Below are 20,494 nucleotides of genomic sequence, written 5' to 3'. Positions count from 1 at the left end.
CAGACATGAATTCTGTTGGTGTGCTTTGCAGATGGAACACAGCAGAGGAAAGACTCAATGGAGACATGTCAATAGAAATCATCCAAACTGAAACAAAAAGAGAAAAAAGAGTGAAAAAACAAAACAGAGCATTTGATCTAAGGGAGAACACCAAAAGGCTAACACACTTTAACTGGAATCCTAGGAAAAGAGGATGAGAGCAAAAAGGTCAGAAAAAAATATTTGAAGAGATAGGGACCAAACACTTTCCAAAACTAATGGAAAACAAACAAACAAACCCCAAACCATCACTGTCTGAGAAGCTTAGAAAATCCCAGGTGGGATCATAGTCAAATCGCTGAAAAAGGATAAAAAATTTTCTTATGGATTTATCGCAGACTTAGAGGAACAATGACAAGAATGAGAATTGACTTTTCATCAGAAATTGAGGTCAGAGGCAATGGAAATGCCATCTTTAGAGTGCTGCATGGAAACAAACACAACAAAACCTGTCAACCTGGAAACCTATATCCAGTGAAAATAAACTCCAAAAATGAGGATGAAATAAAGATATATCGACACAAGTAAAAGCCGAAAGAACCAATCTCCAGAAGAGCAGGACATGCTAAAAAGGACTTCTATAGACTAAAAGAATAATTTCAGAGGAAAACCTGGTCCCATGGAAAGGAGTGGGCCCAAGAAGGAGTGAATTGGTCTATAAATTAAAAGGACTTTTAAAACTTAAAATCAGTCATTTGAAGTTATAATGACAAAGGAAGATGGAGGTTTATGGTCTTTTAGAACTAAAACCAATGGCAACAGGAGTACAAAGGGTGGGGGCATTGTACTTGGAATGTACTGTCCTTAGTTCTTAAACTATTCAGGAAGTAGTAAAATATGTTTTGAAAGTAAAGTGATAAAGATAAATGTGTAATCTCTGGAGAAATCACTATGATGCAAAAAAGCAAGCCTAACATGTCAATTGTTGTTGTTTAGTCACTAAGTCATGTCAATAGCAGATGTGAGATGAAATACTAAAAATACTAATATTAAAATACTAAAAATATTTGTTTCATTCCAAAATTCAGGATAGGAGTAACAGAAAAACAAAAGGTGTAAAGGCCTAATGGTACTCAATACCCGAATTTGGTATATTTAAAACAAAAATATATAAATAGTTAATTACATGCAAATGGATTACACTTCCCAATTAAAAGGCAGAGATGGGCAAACTGGATAAAAATGCAGGACCCAACTATATGTAGTTTACGGGAAATACACTTTAAATAAGTCACAGACGGAAAGTACAAGGTTGGGAAAAGATACCATGCGAACACTATGCTTAAGAAAACAGTTGAAGCTCTCCTAATATCAGAATGAATAGACTTCAAGATGATAAAAAGATAAAAGGGGCATTATATAATGGCATTAAGTGTTAATTAATCAAGACATAAAAATCTAAAAGTTGTTGTATAATAACAGAGCTCCAAAATATGTGAAGCAAAAACTGACCGAGCTGAAGCTGAACCACAGCTGAGGAGTGTGAGACTCTTCTCTTTGTAACTGATGCGTTGAAAGACTGGTGAGTGTATAGGAGATCTGAACAGCACTGCCAATAGCCTGACCTAATGTACATTTATCTAACATTCCATCCAACAAAAGCAAGATGCACACACTTCTCAAGTGCCTATGGAGCATTCCTCAACCTAGATCATAAACTAGACCATAAAACAAGTCTAAATAAATTTCCAAGGATTGAATTTCTAAATGTTCTCTGAACAAAATGCAGTCAAAGTAGAAATCAGTGACAACAAGATACCTACAGAATTCTTCAAATATTTGGAAATGAAACAGTACTAAATAATGGACTAAATAGTCCATGAATTCAAAGAAGTCACAATAGAATTACAAAATATTTTAAATTTAATGATAATAAAAAGGTGACATCAAAATTTGTGAGATGCATAATTTTTAAAGGGAAATGTATACCTTTAAATGATTATCTTAGAAAATAAGAAAGATGCAAAATCAATTACCTTTGTTTGCACCTTAAAATGTTAACAAGAGATAAGCTAATTAAACCCAAGTAAGAGTGGAAATCAATGCAATAGAAAACAAATAATAGGAAAATCAGCAAAGACTAATGTTGGTTTGTTAAAAAGAGTAATAAAAATGATAACTACCTAGGAACATTTATTTACTGGATACAGAATTTCAGTTTTGCAAGATGAAAAGTTCCAGAGATTGGTGAATATACTTAATACTGTTGAACTGTAGCCTTAGAAATGATTGTGGAGGTAAATTTTATATTACATATATGTTTAACCATAACAAAAATTTTTATAAAAAGGAAAAAAGAAGACACAAATTATTCATAAACCAGGAATAAAAGATGAGCTATCACTAAGGACATTAAAAGGCTAATGAGGTGATATTGTGAACAACTTTACAGCAAAAGTTGTACAAAACATCCTGTTTCTATTAATACAAAGTAGCCAACATTCAAAAAACATCCATGTCGTCAGTGACATATTACTTGAAAAACATAACCTGCAAAAGTGACACAAGAAGAAATAGCAAATCTAAACCCTATACTCACTAAAGAAATTGATTTGGTAATTAAAGTTTCCAACAAACAAATGTCCAGACCCATATAGTTTTTCTGGTGAATTCTTTCCAATATTTAAGGAAGCGCTAATAATCAATTTGTGGCACCCCACTCAAGTACTCTTGCCTGGCAAACCCCATGGACGGAGGGGCCTGATGGGCTGCAGTCCATGGGGTCGCTAGGAGTCGGACACGACTGAGCGACTTCACTTTTCACTTTCATGCATTGGAGAAGGAAATGGCAACCCACTCCAGTGTTCTTGCCTGGAGAATCCCAGGGACAGGGGAGCCTGGTGGGCTGCCGTCTATGGGGTCGCACAGAGTCGGACACGACTAAAGCGACTTAGCAGCAGCAGCAATAATCAATTTTACATAAGCTATTTCAGAAAATATGGTATGAGAGTATACTTCCCAACTTATTTTATGAATCCAGCGTTACTTTGATGCCAACACCAGACAAGGATATCAATAAGAAAGGAAAATTACAGATCAAAGTCCCTTATTAACATAGGTATGAAAATCCTTAAAGTGTTAGCAAATGTAATCAACAATATATAGAAAAAGGGTAGAGTTCATCTCAGGATGTAAAGTTGATATACTATTATCAGATCAGATCAGATCAGTCACTCAGTCGTGTCTGACTGCGACCCCATGAATCGCAGTATGCCAAGCCTCCCTGTCCATCACCAACTCCCGGAGTTCACTCAGACTCACCTCCATCGAGTCAGTGATGCCATCCAGCCATCTCATCCTCTGTCGTCCCCTTCTCCTCCTGCCCCCAATCCCTCCCAGCATCAGAGTCTTTTCCAATGAGTCAACTCTTCGCATGAGGTGGCCAAAGTACTGGAGTTTCAGCTTTAGCATCAGTCCTTCCAAAGAAATCCCAGGGCTGATCTCCTTCAGAATGGACTGGTTGGATCTCCTTGCAGTCCAAGGGACTCTCAAGAGTCTTCTCCAACACCACAGTTCAAAAGCATCAATTCTTCGGTGCTCAGCCTTCTTCACAGTCCAACTCTCACATCCATACATGACCACTGGAAAAACCATAGCCTTGACTAGACGAACCTTTGTTGGTAAAGTAATGTCTCTGCTTTTGGATATGCTATCTAGGTTGGTCATAACTTTCCTTCCAAGGAGTAAGTGTCTTTTAATTTCATGGCTGCAGTCACCATCTGTAGTGATTTTGGAGCCCAGAAAAATAAAGTCTGACACTGTTTCCACTGTTTCCCCATCTATTTCCCATGAAGTGATGGGACCAGATGCCATGATCTTCATTTTATGAATGTTGAGCTTTAAGCCAACTTTTTCACTCTCCACTTTCACTTTCATCAAGAGGCTTTTGAGTTCCTCTTCACTTTCTGCCATAAGGGTGGTGTCATCTGCATATCTGAGGTTATTGATATTTCTCCTGGCAATCTTGATTCCAGCTTGTGCTTCTTCCAGTCCAGTGTTTCTCATGATGTACTCAGCATATAAGTTAAATAAACAGGGTGACAATATACAGCCTTGATGAACTCCTTTTCCTATTTGGAACCAGTCTGTTGTTCCATGTCCAGTTCTAACTGTTGCTTCCTGACCTGCATACAAATTTCTCAAGAGGCAGATCAGGTGGTCTGGTATTCCCATCTCTTTCAGAATTTTCCACAGTTTATTGTGATCCACACAGTCAAAGGCTTTGGCATAGTCAATAAAGCAGAAATAGATGTTTTTCTGGAACTCTCTTGGTTTTTCCATGATCCAGCGGATGTTGGCAATTTGATCTCTGGTTCCTCTGCCTTTCCTAAAACCAGCTTGAACATCAGGAAGTTCACGGTTCACATATTGCTAAAGCCTGGCTTGGAGATTTTGAGCGTTACTTTACTAGCATGTGAGATGAGTGCAATTGTGCGGTAGTTTGAGCATTCTTTGGCATTGCCTTTCTTTGGGATTGGAATGAAAACTGACCTTTTCCAGTCCTGTGGCCACTGCTGAGTTTTCCAAATTTGCTGGCATATTGAATGCAGCACTTTCACAGCATCATCTTTCAGGATTTGGAATAGCTCAACTGGAATTCCATCACCTCCACTACTTTGTTTATAGTGATGCTTTCTAAGGCCCACTTGACTTCACATTCCAGGATGTCTGGCTCTAGGTCAGTGATCACACCATTGTGATTATCCGGGTTGTGAAGATCTTTTTTGTACAGTTCTTCTGCATATTCTTGCCATCTCTTCTTAATATCTTCTGCTTCTGTTAGGTCCATACCATTTCTGTCTTTTATCAAGCCCATCTTTGCATGAAATGTTCCTTTGGTATCTCTGATTTTCTTGAAGAGATCCTTAGTTGTTCCCATTCTGTTGTTTTCCTCTATTTCTTTGCATTGATCGCTGAAGAAGGCTTTCTTATCTCTCCTTGCTGTTCTTTGGAACTCTGCATTCAGTTGCTTATATCTTTCCTTTTCTCCTTTGCTTTTCACTTCTCTTCTTTTCACAGCTATTTGTAAGGCCTATTTGATATACTATTAAAAACCAATCAAGTTGATATACTATTAAAAACCAATCTGTATAATTTATCATGTTAGTTACAGAAGAAAATCATCTTTGCATAGATGCAGAAAAACCTATGGACAAATTTTGGTATTTATTCATGATAACAGCTTTCCCTGGTGGCTCAGATGGTGAAGTGTCTGTCTACAATGAGGGAGACCTGGGTTTGATCCCTGGATTGGGAAGATCCCCTGGAGAAGGAAATGGCAGTCCACTCCAGGACTGTTGCCTGGAAAATCCCATGGACAGAGGAGCCTGGTAGGCTACAGCCCATGGGTTCGCAAAGAGTCGGACATGACTGAGTGACTTCACTTTCACTTCTTTCTTTTCATGATAAAAACTCAGCAAACTGGGCATAAAAGAGAGCTTTCTTAACCTAACAAATGGTATCAACAAAAAAACCTACAACTGATATACTAATTGGTAAGTGAATGCTTCCTTTCAGAGGCTAAAGACAAAGTGAGGATGCCTCTTTCACAGCTTTTACTCAACATTGTACTGGAGGTCTTTGACAAGGCAATACTATAAGCAAAAGAAACAAAGGACATACAGATTGAATAGGAAGAAGTAAAACTGTCTTTGCTTATAGGTGACATGACTTTATACAAAGAGACTCCTAAGGATTTTTGGAAGATGAGTAGAGCTTAATTAATTAAGTAGTAATTAATTTTGCAGTAGTGAAAGATAAACAGAGTTATGATTCCATATACTAGAAATGAATAGTCGACAGTAAAAAATTTTAAATAACATTTACTGTAGCATAAAAAATCAAATATTTAAGTGGGCAATTTTTCCTTTGACAAAGTGATCTTAAAATTTATATGGAAAGAAAAAAAGGCCTAGAATAACCAAAACAGTATTGAAAAAGTAAAACAAATTTGGAAGACTTATCCTACCTGATTACAAGACTGACTACATAGCTACAGTAATCAAGACAGTGCAGGACTGATGAAAGGGATAAATGGAACAGAATAGAGTCTGTACATGCACCTACAGATATATGGTCCAAAGATTTTTGACAGGAATGTCAAGGAAATTCAATGGGCAATGACAATCTCTTTAACAACTGGTACGGGAACAATTGGTTATACTTTTAAAAAATAAAAGAACTTTGGCGTCTATCTCTAATCATGTATAAAAGTCAATTCAATGTAGGTCATTGACCTAAATGTAAAAGGTAAAGCAGTAAGATGACTAGAAGAAAAAAAAAACAGAATTTTTTGCAACCTTAAAGTAAGCAAAGATTTCTTAGAGAAGTCACAGAAAACATGAACCATAAAAACAGAATCTGGTAAATTGAATTTCATCCAAATAAAAAATTTAGGCTCATCAAAGACATTGTTAAGGGAATAAATAGGTTAACACATATGTCTGACAAAAGACTTGCATCCAGAGTATAAAAACTCTTTAACAATTCAAGAATAAAAAGACAATTCAATTAAAAATGGGCAAACAGTTTTAATAGAGACTTCACTAAAGGAGATAGGCAAATGTATATCACCCAAAAAATAAGCACCTGAAGAAGTGTTCAGCATCATTAGGTTTGAGGGAAATGCAAATTAAAATTACAGTGAGTTACTACTAGTTATCCACTAGAAGTTATCCACTGACAGGGTTAAAGTGAAAAAAAATTGATAACGCGAGAGAGGAAGTAGAGGGACTGGAACTGTCCTGCATTGCTGGTGGGGGTATAAAATGATATAACCACTTAGGAAAACTGGTTATTTTCTTTAAAAGTTCAAAATACATTTACCCTATGACCTAGCAATTCCACTTTCAGATATTTACCTGAGAAGAATGAAAACACATTTTCACAAAAATTTTTGCATCAGAATGTTCATAGCGAATTTATTCATAAAATTCTGAAACTGGAAGAGAGCCCAGGTATCTATCAGATGGAATGAATGACTGAATGGATAAACTGTGGCACAGTCGTATGACAAGTTATGAGCAATATAGAGGAATGAGCTTCTAATATACACAGTATCATGGGTGACTCTCAAAACTGGAATGAGTGAATGAAGCTAGATACCAAAATAAATATACTATGTAGTCCATTTATAAGAAATTCTAGAGTAGGAAAAACTAACCTATGGTAACAGAGATCAGATAAGTGGTTGATTCTGAGGGTGAAAAATTGAGAAGAGGTGTGGTATACTTTCTGGTTGAGAGAAATGTTCCATGTCTTTGTGTATATTCTTCAAAATAGATTGAACAAAACACTTAAAACCTGAACATTTCACTTTATGGAAATTATATGCTAATAAAAAATATGGGATTAAAAAATCTTTTTCTTTCGCTAGACTTCAAATCCCAGTTACCAGATTTGAAAGTACTGTATTTAAAATAAATCAGTGACACTCTCTAACATAAATCACAGCAAGTTCTATGACCCACCTCCTAGAGTAATGGCAATAAAAACAAAAATAAACAAATGGGACGTAATTAAACTTAGGAGCGTTTGCACAATGAAGGAAACTGTAAGCAAGGTGAAAAGGCAGCCTGCAGAATGGGAGAATATATTAGCAAATGAAACAAATGACAAAGAATTAATCTCTAAAATGTCATTCAGCTCACTACCAGAAAAATGAACAACCCAATCAAAAAGTGGACCAAAGAACTAAACAGACATTTCTCCAAAGAAGACGTACAGATGGCTAATAAACACATGAATAGATGATCAACTTCACTCATTATCAGAGAAATGCGAATCAAAACCACAATGAGGTACCATCTCAGACCGGTCAGAATGGCTGCTATCACAAAGTCTACAAACAATAAATGCTGGAGAGGGTGTGGAGAAAAGGAAACCCTCTTACACTGTTGGTGGGAATGCAAACTACTACAGCCACTATGGAGAACAGTGTGGCGATTTCTTAAAAAACTGGAAATAAAACTGCCATATGACCCAGCAATCCCACTTCTGGGCATACACACCAAGGAAACTAGAACTGAAAGAGACATATGTACTCCAGTGTTCACTGCAGTACTGTTTACAACAGCTAGGACATGGAAGCAACCTAGATGTCCATTAGCAGGCAAATGGATAAGGAAGTTATATGTGGTACATATACACAATGGAATATTACTCAGTTGTAAAAAAGAATGCATTTGAGTCAGTTCTAATGAGGTGGATGAAATTGGAGCCTATTATACAGAGTGAAGTAAGTCAGAATGAGAAACACCAATACAGTATATTAACGCATATATATGGAATTTAGAAAGATGATAACAATGACCCTATATGCAAGACAGCAAAAGAGACACAGATGTAAAGAACAGACTTTTGGACTATGTGGGAGAAGGTGAGGGTGGGATGATTTGAAAGAATAGCATTGAAACATGTATATTACCATGTGTAAAATAGATGACCAGTGCAAATTTGATGCATAAAGCAGGGCACTCAAAGCCAGTGCTCTGGGAACAGCCCAGAGGGATGGGGTAAGGAGAGGGGTGGGTGGGGGATTCAGAATGGTCGGGACATATGTACACCTGTGGCTGATTCATGTCAATGTATGGCAAAAAACCACCACAATATTGTAAAGTAATTAGCCTCCAATTAAAATAAATTAATTAAAAAATAAGTTAATGGTATAATTATATTTTGATGGGCAAATGCTATGATAAAACTATTGTAAACCTAATTTGAAATATTTTATGAGAGCTACATCCTGTAAGCCTGTTCTTTAGCAGCAGCTCTGCTCAAACCCTGGAGAAGGTGATGGCACCTCACTCCAGTACTCTTGCCTGGAAAATCCCATGGACAGAGGAGCCTGGTAGGCTGCAGTACATGGGGTCAAAAAGAGTCAGATAAGACTGAGCAACTTCACTTTCACTTTTCACTTTCATGCACTGGAGAAGGAAATGGCAACACACTCCCGTGTTCTTGCCTGGAGAATCCCAGGGACGGGGGAGCCTGGTGGGCTGCCGTGTCTGGGGTCGCACAGAGTTGGACACGACTGAAGCAACTTAGCAGCGGCCACAGCAGCATGCTCAAACCCAGATCTGCCCACTCAGCCTTCCCCTGGGGAGAGGAGAACTGGGTGGCAGGTGAGAGGCAGCCCCTGCCGGCCTCGTGGTGAATAGGCAGAGTGTCCACAGAAATGAGCTTTAGTTGTATCTGTTAATTATCTGCTGCTGAATCTGGAGCTTATGAAACCCTGTTCACTAGACTTCAAAAGCTGGTGAGTCGGCTCGGTTATCTCTTTGAGGAACCCACTTTATCCCTCTCGCCAATCTGTGACAGCAAAGATTTGGTTTCATTGCAAAATTGTCTGGCACGATGGCGTCAGGCTGACTTGGGAAGGGTTGGAAAACAGTGATGACTCAGAGCTCTGCTGAGGAGCATCTAACCCACCTATCTCCTCTGCATGCCTTAGCCTGGTGAAGGAGGGGGCAGGGTGGACCTGGCCCCCATGGGAAGGAGGCTCCAGAGGCCTTGCAGAGGAGTGGGGCTAAGTCCTCCATCCTTCTGTGGGAACAAACCTCTCAACCGAGGCTGGGAAGGGTAGGGTTTGTTTGCTTGCTTGCCTTTCTTTTTTGGTCTTTGGTAATAGTTTTCACTGACTTTCATTGACTGTGGAGTCAGTGAAAACTGGATTCCTTTCCTCAGCTGGTCAGGGTCAGCTTTGATTCTGGGTTTTCCTTTTCCTATCCTTTTATTAGAGTGCAATGAGGTTCTGTATCAGGTTCTTAGGTGAGAACATATTTCTGTTTGTTCTGCTTTCCTTGTTTTCCTTACTGGAGTAAGTGTTGTTTTCCTAAAATGACATATATATTAATTCGTTTACATGTTTCTAAAACTAAGGACGTTAGTCGAATTTATTTGTAGACAAAAACGGAATGAAAGATTGCTTTCCTACTTGTTTTTCTGCTCCCTGGCATTAATTTCAGAAGTTAAAAATCTGGGTTGTTGCTTCTTGTGCTAACAATTCCCATCTCACTAAATCATGGCACAGATGCAAAGTTTCAGTTTAATTTGGATTCTGGTATTATGCTTACGGAGGTAAAGGAAGACCCAGGCTTCGTAAATCTTTTTCTGTTTTTCCACTTTTATTTTTACATGTAGCTAGACTCAAAGTTTATGTCCATTTAGCTGACCTTTTCAATAGTGAGAGCTATTTTATAAGGCAGCAGAAGTGAAAGTTATCAGCAAGACTGGGTAATGTACAGTATTTATGAATGAACGTGCAAAAACCAACCTGGGGGTGTAAAATGTGAGGCTGTACTCAGGCAGAACTGCTTGTGACTTGAGCCTTCTTTGCAGTAAAGCATAATTCATGCTGCTGTTAGCCCTTAAAACAGGAAATAATATACCCATTTAACTTAATCACAATTTATATTACATGTGCATATTTCTAAACAAATGTTGTAGATGGAGAGTTTGGTAGCAATAATATTTATGAATTACACTTTTAGTTAGCAAAGGAAATGTGTGACCTCTTACATTTGGTTTGACATTTGAATTTGGTGTTCAGTGCATTTGACAGGGGTGATGGATTCTCATTAGCTCAATGTATAAACAGGAAATGCTTCCTTGGTGAACAGTTATTAATGTGGGACATCCCTGAATTTGAATTTTTAGTTGCTTATTCTGGTCCAGACTATGAAACTTATTTAATGTCTCCCTTTCAAAAAAATAAAAATAAAAGGAAAAAACAAGCTTTTAATATTGTGGCTTGACAACCTGAACACGTGAATGCCAGGTTCTGAAAAACAAAATGGTTGGTGAGCGGGTGGCAAGTAAGGCTGCAGGGATCTCACACACAGGGAGTAGCCCCAGCAGCGGGCGGCCCCCACGTGGCTTCGGCTTGCCTTAATTTCTAAATAAGATAACCTATAGGAATTAGAACATGACGTGGGGGCAGAATGGAGTAAGCTCCTACTTAACCTTTATCCAAACCAGGATTAAAGCTGTTCGTGCAAACCGGGAATCAGAGCCCATTTGCAATGTGACTTCAGACAGAAATTTCATCTTGAGTTTTCAGTGCTAACTTGCGATTCAGCGACAAGCCTACGAAACAGGAGCTGAAGGGAAAGATGCAGGAAAGTTGGGAGAGGCATCCAACTTCTGATGGGTAGGAGGAAAAGCCAGGCCCGTGTGCCAGTGCCCATGGTGGGCCTGACTCTTCTGAGTCATGCTTCGAATCTAATTAGAAGTCAGTTAGAAACCCGGAAAGTGAAGCTGGCAGGCCCTTAATCTGTATTTCAGGTCTGCAGAGGGGGAAAGTAGCATTTTTATTGTTGGAGGTCAAAGTTTAAATTTAGTTTATATCAGATTACCAAAATATGCTTTCGGTAAGGTTAGATTCTCATGCTCGGAGAGAGTGGGACTGTAATGAAAGCAAACAGGGCCGGAGATAATCCCATTACAGATGAACTCTTCACTCGAGCCTCAAACATTTGGGAACCATAATAACACCATCTCAGCAAGAAGATAAAGCCGAGTGGGCGGGAGCCGAGAGGGAAGCTCACTGAGCCCCCCTATTCAACATACCCCCCTTTCCCTTATTCCCAGAGCACACCCTGCTCCAGCTTTTTAGCTCACAGCACTTGGAGAAATGACTTACTTATTAGTTTTTCTGCTACTTCCACCCCTAAAATTTAAGCCCCGTCTATGGGGTCGCACAGAGTCGGACACGACTGAAGCGACTTAGCAGCAGCAGCAGGGTAGAGATTGTTTTTTTCTATTTTGTTAGATCACAGCCTGGCTCATAAGAATCTCTCACTAAACACTGGTGGAATGAATGAAGGAAGCTCATTTCCTCTGAGCAGAAAGCGAAGATTTTGAAACCAAGATAGGGAGCCAGCCCCTTTGGGTTCTGAAAGAAGTGACAATTGCCCTAGGAGGAGGAAGGCATCATCATTCCTGTGGGTTCTAGAAGGAAAACCATGAGGCTCAGATTGGAGGTTGCCGGCTCTAAGTCTGTGAGAACAGGAGCCATGCCCGCCCTGGTACCCAAGGCCTTGCACCCTGCTACGGAGGCTCAGTAGCTGGGAACAGAGCTGGACAGAATGAACGAGGAGTTGGGGTTGGAAGAGCCCTCAGTTGCACGTCTGGGAGATAGTGTGTGTCTCTGCCCCAACCTTTCAGGACAGTGAATCAGTACAGGCTGAGCGGGACCCCGTGAATACTGCCGGTCACAGACTGGACGCAGATGGGGATGAACCATCCAAGGGCTGAGGAAAGAAGCTGACAGGGCGGGATGCGTCTCTTTGGAGCCAGCTTTGCTCTCCCTGCTTAAGCCAGGACATTCCTGAGCTTGAGACAAAATAAAGCGTCACCTTTCTCCACTAAGGATGTGCCCGTGGGAAGACCACGTCCCTTCCTCGCGCCTTCTTTCAGAAATCATGTGAAATAGACCGACGACTGCTTCTGCCTCCAGTGAACATGATTTGCAAACTACCCTTTCTTCTCCTTCCCCCATGGAAATAATGGACAGCCTGTCCTCTTCCTTCTTCAAATACTCTCTTAAGAATATTGGTATGGATCCCTGTTTTCTTTTGGCCTCTCAGAACAGAACCTTATTTATCAGTTTGTGAACTCCAGACCCCAGCTCTTTCCTCCCAACTCCTGGCAATGTTATCATTCTACCAGCCAGCAAGGGGGAAAGCCAGAGGCTTCTGCAGCCAAGACCAAGTATACAAAGCAATATGAAGGGGTCACTTACTCATTGAAGCCTCTGACAGAGGATTGTGAGCCACACAGGGCTGGTTGCTACCCTCAAGCAGCTTAGATACCAGCTGGGAAGATCGCAGCCTCCACCTGTGTGCTTCTGAGGGAGGCAGGTTGACCTGAGGTTGGCGTGGTGATAGGAGCCAACCTGGTCCTGGCGTGAATACCGCTCTGTGACCCCAGAGGTGAGCCCTGCTCCCTGGTAGGCCTCCCAGACTTTCAAGAGCCTGCCTTTGGCTCAGCTTTTGGGACAGAGAGCAGTCTTGCCTTGAATCATTCCCCACAGACCCGGTCCTCTGCAGGGAAACTGAAACCTGTCCTTTGAAGAGGCAGCGTTCAGACTGATGTGCAAACTCTCGATGGCCACTGCCACCTTCTGAAGAGAAGGGGGTGCAGCAGGCCGAGCTCAGGAGGCACGTAGAAGCATCCACAGCGTGCCAGGCCTTTTCCTAGACCCCAGCCTCTAAGGGCAGGCTCACTCACAGCCCGGGACCTTTCGTTTGCGTCGGCACTGCTCTTGCACTCCCTAGTCCTCCATTTATCCAAGGCCTTCCATCCTGAAACCCTGGGAAACCTCCACCACGAAGCCCTCCCTGAACACCCCAGATCCTGTCTGCCCCCGAATCTCTGTGGATTTTAAAATTGTTCTCTAAGGACTGTGTGCATTTTGTCCCCCTGAGCTCTGTGAGCTCCCTGAGTTCAGGGGCAGTGCTACTTCTCTGACCATGCCTTAGTTAATTAGTACAAGCCTTAGTATTTATCGGGCTTCCCAGGTGGCTCAGTGGTTAAAGAATCTGCCTGCCAGTGTAGGAGACTCTGGTTCGATTCTTGGATTGGGAAGATCCCCTGGAGGAGGAAATGGCAACCCACTTCAGCATTCTTGCCTGGGTAATACCATGGACAAAGGAGTGTGGCAGGCTACAGCCCATGGGGTCCCTAAGAGTCAGACACGACTAGGCATGCACACACATTAGTACTTATTAAGCATGTCTTGAGGTTCAGCTATCACTTTGCCTTTTTTGACTTTGTTTTTGGAATGATTAAAAACTTTTCTACCTAAAAATATCTTAAAAGTTATACATGTTTGCACTAAAAAAAACCAAACTATTCAGAGTTGAGTACAGAAAAAGTTAGTAGCTCTTGGGTCCCACTGCCAATCCCGTTCCTGAGGTTATCAGACCTAACGGTATAGGACATCTTTACATCTCTCTCCATGCCCCCACAAACTTAAAATGTATGTATACACACATATTGGAATTTTAACTTTTCATATTTTAAATTATTTCTTTTTAAAAATAAAATCTGGCTCGCACTAACCAAACACTACCTTGACAGTGCTTTTTTAGTTAATGCCACCTCATGGTATTGTGCCAGCTAGTAAATTTGCCGAGAAAAGCTTGCTTTATCAGTAAGGGACATAAACATGTTCAAACCTTCTGACGTTCATGGATAACTCTTAAAAATTTTATTAATATAAAGGAAAAATAAAAAGAAATAGACTGAGTAGTAGGACAATAGATGTTCATGGATGCTGCAGTATAATATATGAGTAATTAAAAAGGAAAAAAATCCAGCATGGCTTTTTCTGTTAGTACATGTAAGATGTTATTTATTCTTTTTATTCTCCTAATAGCTGCATAATTTACATTTGATGGTATAAACATAACACAATTTATTCAACACTTTAACTGATGGACATTCATTTTGATTTTACTTTTTGCCCTGATAAACAGTGCTTCTGTAAACATTCTTGTAGATATGCCCTGCAGGACATAATCCTATAAGTGAGATTGCTGGTATTTTAAATTTTAATAGACGGTGCTATACATCTTTTCTAAAGATTATAGCAGTTTATCAGACCCTAGGAATGAGTGAGTACTCCTGTTTCCCTTACTAGCCCTAGGTATTACTATTCTATCACTCTGATGGGTCAGATTTGTTGTTTTAATTTGTATTTCCCTAACTAATGAAGTTGCATATCTTTTCCACTGCTTACTGGCAATTTACATTTCCTTGTCTTTAAATTGCCTTTTCATATCCTTTGCCTCTTTTTCTGATATTCTTTCTTTTTCTTATCTGTAGAAGTCCTTTATTAAGATAGCATATAAACCCTTAGCAATAAGTGTTGCAGTTTTTTCTCCCTTCTTTTAATTTTGTCTATGATAAATCTGGCTACCTAAAAATTTAAAACTTTGCGTTGTCAGGTATTAAAACCTCTCTTTCTTTATGGCTTCTAGTTTTTATGTCTTCTTTAAGAAGACCTTCTCCCTCAGAGTTTATATATACATTCCCATAAGTTTTCTTCTACTATTTTTTTATAGTTGTATCTTTTTCATTTAGATCTTTAATTCACCAGGAAGCCAGGTATGAGATGATGTGTAGAGGGGTCTAGCTTTATTTAACAGGTGATGTTGGACTAACTGCCTATCCATAAAGGAAAAAACCAAACCGAAGCAAAGTTTCCTTTCCCCATTGACTACATCTGTGTCTTGTATGGAGTTATTCTACTTTTAGGATATGTTAGGTTCCCAGGCCTTGCTTTAGGGTGGAAGACAGCTCCCATTGTCCTGACACTGTACGAAGAATCACCATGAGCACTGGTTCCCTGCTTGGGTAAATCTCTCTTTTCTTGACTATTAGCTATCAACAGGGAAAGGGGAGGGTTTCGATTACACATTCCCGAATCCAGGCCTATGTGAAGCTCTCAGAGCAGCAAATATCCTTCTTTTGGCTTGCGGGGTGGTGGGGGGTGGTGGCGGGAAGGACCAAATTTTGAATTATGACAACCCCAAGTGGTGCCCTAAATCACCAGGTTTCTTACATGCTGGTGACAACAGAGCCCCTGATATAAGAGGTCCTGGTCAGAGACACCCTTGTCCCTGGCAGGCTTGGGGGCGGTGTCTGTCTGGCTTTCTTTGCAGTATCTACTCGCAGGCTGAGATTTTCTTTAGGCCAAGTTTCAGCCTGGAGCAAATTTTTTATGGCTGTGAGCTAATCCCCTAGCAAACCCTGGTTTATATAGAAACGCTGACACAGTGCTAGCTCTGGTGATTCAACTGGGGCGGCTGGGCTATTTATGGCTCCCTGATGCCAATAGGGGATAATTCTCATTTAATAGATTCCGTTTCTGTGGGGACAGGGATCCCACTTTTTCTCCCCAGTGGAACTTCTTGCACCAGGACCTGAGCAAGTAGACGGCTGCCTGGGGGCAGGGGCAACCATGGGAGTAGCTCAGGCTGCAGTAAGTTTCAACCAAGGTGGGCTTTTCATCCTGGGATTGCAAGAGCCTTAGAAACAAATAAATATTTTCATCTCCTGTTTTGTCTCTGGGCAGTGGGCCCGAAAAGCATCTTGATTCTTCTCAGTGAGACTTGGGAGAAAAGCTGAGGATGACTTAATTCCGTCTTCCCCTTTCCCTTTCTGCACTTCTTTCTTTGTCCTAAGGACCTGCAGCAAGGGTTCTACGCAGCCACTGTTTGTGGGCGTGAGCCAGGCAGGGCTGTACTCAGGGTCCCCCGGGAGGTGAGGCCGTGTGCACGGCTGACCCCTCCTGAGACAGCTCCTTTGCCCCAGGTGGGGGCTGACGGGACCAGGGGATGGGTTTAGGGCTGGCAGGAGGGGGCAGTTCTTGGTTTAGCTTCATTTCTATTATCAGCCAGTATGAATCTTGGGTTCCAGCTTGAGCTCTTAAAAGACCTAGGGAGTGCCTTGTTTCCATTCCTCTCAACTGCCTCCTTACATAGGGTCAGACTTTTAAAAAAATTGTGGTAAACTATTCATAGCATAATATTCACCACTTGGAAGCATACAGTTCAGTGACATTAGGTCAGTTTGTATTGTGCAACCGTTTCTATCATCCATCTCCAGAATTCTTTTCATCTTACCCAGCTGAAACTCTGTGCTCGTATTAAACAATAACTCCTGCTCCCTGGGGGCAAAAACTCTTGCCACTATGGGATGAAGGGTTTTGGAGCTGTGATCTCTGATGACCTGGGCCCTGTTAGGGTGGCTCTAGGGGGTGCCAAGAAGCAGCCAAGCCCCTACAGAAGGGAGTCCTCTTCACCATGCCGGGCCTGTCCCAGTGACATTTGGAGGGTTAGACAGGTGAACTTCATCATCCCCGTTTGTCAGAGAAGCTTCACAGCAACAGGGTTAAGCAGTCCAGTAACCCAGTGGCCGAACTGGGGCTGCCTGGCTCCAGAGCCTGTGCCCTTAACCATTTCTGGATATTTATTGCTAAGCTCTGGGGCTCCTAGTGTCATCCCCAGACCAACAGAGTCATTGCAAGAGCACCGGGCATTGGTCTCAACTCAGCAAAGCAACCAGATCGCGCCCACCTCATCTGTGGCCTTTGAAGTCAGCGATGTCAAAAAACGGGACAGCCTTGTCTTTAACCAGCTTTTATGGGGCCTGTCAGGGGGATGGAAGCACTTAGAGATGGCAGGCAGATAAAGGATGGGCCAGGCCTGCCCTGATAAGGTGGCCCAGGACTGGGGGAGACACCGAAGCCGCCAGGACTGTGGTTTCTGCATGGGAGTAAGCACGATTTCTGGCAGAGCCAGAGAAGCTGTGAAGACAGGCTGGCGGCCACAGGATTTAGTGGTTTAGCTTTGTTGAAATCCTCAACTTCAAGGACTTCCCCTGGTGACTGAGTTTTGTCAGGCTAATTAAGAGCAAGCCCGGCCCTGCAACAAGCCAAGCTCTGGGAATAGAAGAGGGAGGGGAAGGGTGGGTGAGGGATGCCCAGACATGGCTGGGGGGCAAGGATCTGGTGTCAATCCTGATGGATGGATGAGGCCCCCCCTGCCATGCCTGGCAAGACAGATGGTGAGGAAGATCCTAGGGTGAAGCCTGTTCCGCTTTTCACAGCTCCTCTTCCAGCTCTCCCGCCCCCACTTTCCCAAAGGCCCTGACAGGCCTGGAGCTGGGAGGACTTGTGGACTCGAGCCTGGAGGATGGTGGGGGGTTGGGCATCCTTAGATTCAGGGTTCATCCATCATCTTACTCTCACATGTGAGCTTGGCTGGAGACTAGAACTTGAGATGTATCTCATGAGGGATTGTAGGCCTGGAAGGAGGGGAGGAGACACGGAAGGGGCTGGTGAGTGTGCTCCTGGATAAAGGACTCCTCAGGGCTCTCCCAGGACTGTCTCCATGACACAGTGAGAATACCTGCCCAGGGCCTGTGCACAGTGCAGTTTCAGGGAATAGGTGGGGTCTTACTAACTAGCTAATCCTCCCCAAGCTCCTGACATGGGAGAGGGATACTATTATCCCTATTTGACAGCCAAAGAAACTTTGGCTCAGAGAGGTTGAGTAACTCAACCAGTGTCACACAGAGTATATTTGAACCCATGTCTGATACCAGAGCTTCCCAGGTAGAGCTAGTAGTAAGGAATCTGCCTGCCAATGCAGGAGATGCAGGAGACACAGGTTCAATTCCTGGGTGGGAATATGCCCTGGAGGAGGAAATGGCAACCCACTCCAGTATTCTTGCCTGGAGAATTTCATGAACAGAGGAGCCGAGCGGGCTACAGTCCACGAGGTCACAAAGAGTCAGACAGGACTGAGTACGCACTCACCTCACTGACACCAGAGCCTAAGCTCTTTAGCACGGGTTACCATGGACTGTACAGTCCATGGGGTTGCAGAGTCGGACACCCCTGAGCAACTTTCACTTTCACTTCATTGTCACAGAACCGGCAGCAAAGCCTGCATGGCTATCTGCCCTCAGACCGATGCAGACAGACTGAGATGGGACCCAGATCACCTGTGGCCTCATTCAGTTCCTTCAGCATGAGAGGCTGTTGGATGCGAGCTGGGTCCCTCAGCCAGACGTATGACAGGAAGTGCGGAGGGGCCTCAAGAGCCCTGTTGGCCACTGCACGGTTCGGGGAGCAGACCAGGGGGAGCACTTGAGGGCAGGGGCCGTGTGGGGAATCTGTGCTCATACCCTGAGAAGCTGAACAATGAGCCAGGTAGTTCCTGCCTTTGCTCACAGAGCGGGAGCACAGGCTGAGGGGCACGGGGTGGGAGTAGGGCTCAGGAGTCAGGAGCCCCAGCTGAGATGGAGGGGGCGCTGGGTCTGGGAGGATGAGTGGGAGTTGGGGGGTGAGCTCTTCCTTCCTCAGGGAGTGGGGTGAAGAGCACTGCTGCTGGGCAGAGGAGTCCAGAGGTCTGTTTGGTGAAAACCCCAGCTCTGCTGAGTTCATGACCTTGAGCAATTTAACCTCTCTGTGCCTTTCTGCGTCCTGCAAATAAAAATAGTCCATGTGGCATGTGGTTGTTTTGAAGACCAGATAAATTAATGCAGACAGAAAGCTAGGTCTGTCCTCAGTAAACTGTGAAATGACCATGCAGGCTCTGGGCTGCTGCTGTTCTCCCAGCTGAGAAATACTAGCAGGCACAACCTTTGCGCAGAGGTGGAGGAAGGGGCCCAGCTGCGTGACCTGCGAGTGGGCAGGTTGCCCGTGTCTTACTGTCCTGGCTCCCCTGACTCCCTCACTTCCTACTTGTTTATATGGGTCTTCCCAGTGTGACATGTCAAGTGTTGTCCAATAGAACATTTTCCAGGGTTGGTGGTGCTCCTCTAGCTTGACTAAGAGTTAGTTAAAGCTTGTGGGGAGCACCATCCCAAACAGTGGAGAGGTGCTTGCTTCTTTCAACACACTGTCTTTGATCGGTCTTGGTCTTCCTGGTGCAAGGCACCAAGCTAGGCTCTGGGAGAACAAGCCAGTCACAGTCCTTGCCCTTGAGAGCTCACAGTCCACGGAGAAGGCATTATTCATTGATTCATGCATTCACTCAGCCACCATTTACCAAGCACCTGCTTTGGGCCAGCGACCTTTCTAGACATTGAGAACTCAGTGGAGAACAGGACAGTCCGCAACTGCCCCCAGGCTACTCTTGTGATTTGCTTTTCTGGGATGGCAGCAAGATGCAATCAGTCTAGAGTGATCGCCATGACCTCAGTCCCTACTATGCGCTGGGCACTGGGAATCCACTGTGGGCAGTAGCGCAGAGTGGTTAACAGCTGGGTCTCTGGGTCCCGTAGCCTGGGTTTGTATCTTAGCTCTGTTTACTGGCTGTGAGACCCTAGGCAGGCTGGATCTGAGTCTGCTTTGTCTGTAAAATAGGGATGCTAATGGTACCTTCCTCATGGGGTCACGGTAAAGATGAAATGCAATGAGGTGTGAAAGGCACTCAGCACTTGGCACGCTAACTGCACTTACACAACACCCACCTGTTGGGACTGTTGTCATCACCCTCCTCCAGCTTACAGGGGCTCACCTGAGACCCTGGGAGGACTATCCTCTCTTCCCCGTCAATTGTAGGATTTAACATGCAAGTACTGTTAGAAAAGTCATGCATGTAATTTTGGTTCAAGGTTAACCAATCTCCTTTTCTAAGTAACCTTTAAAAATCAATTAGACTCTGTAAATGAACTATATGGGAATACAATCTTGACAAGTGTGGATACATGTATATGTATAGCTGATTTACTTTGCAGCACAGCAGAAACTAACGCAACATTATAAATCAACTATACTCCTCCAAAACTTAATTTAAAAATAAAAAGAAATAAAAACCAATTAGAAAAAGGCAGACAGCCCAGTGGAAAGATGGGTAAAGATTTGAGCAAATAGTTCACAGGAAAAGAAAGAAGAACAGCTTATTAGCAAATGAAAAGAAGTTCAATCCTGTCTATA

The 20,494-nt window shown here is 42.6% G+C and overlaps 1 protein-coding gene across 7 annotated transcripts in view; it reads left to right on the top strand.

The window, feature by feature from the left end:
* LOC113895342 overlaps positions 1-20,494 on the top strand; it is a 205,455-nt gene that overhangs the window by 82,769 nt on the left and 102,192 nt on the right. The window contains exon 1 of one of the 7 annotated variants that reach the window (XR_003511813.1): positions 9,045-9,161. The exons of the other annotated variants lie outside the window; for them this stretch is intronic. The gene's annotated coding sequence lies outside the window, so the exon portion shown is untranslated. Of the gene's footprint in view, positions 1-9,044; positions 9,162-20,494 lie in introns of those variants that run through there. 7 annotated transcript variants of the gene reach the window in all.

The sequence above is a fragment of the Bos indicus x Bos taurus genome, chromosome 7 (genome assembly GCF_003369695.1).
Source record: "Bos indicus x Bos taurus breed Angus x Brahman F1 hybrid chromosome 7, Bos_hybrid_MaternalHap_v2.0, whole genome shotgun sequence".
In the NCBI taxonomy this organism is placed as follows: domain Eukaryota; kingdom Metazoa; phylum Chordata; class Mammalia; order Artiodactyla; family Bovidae; genus Bos; species Bos indicus x Bos taurus.
This window is presented reverse-complemented; position numbering and strand designations above follow the sequence as displayed.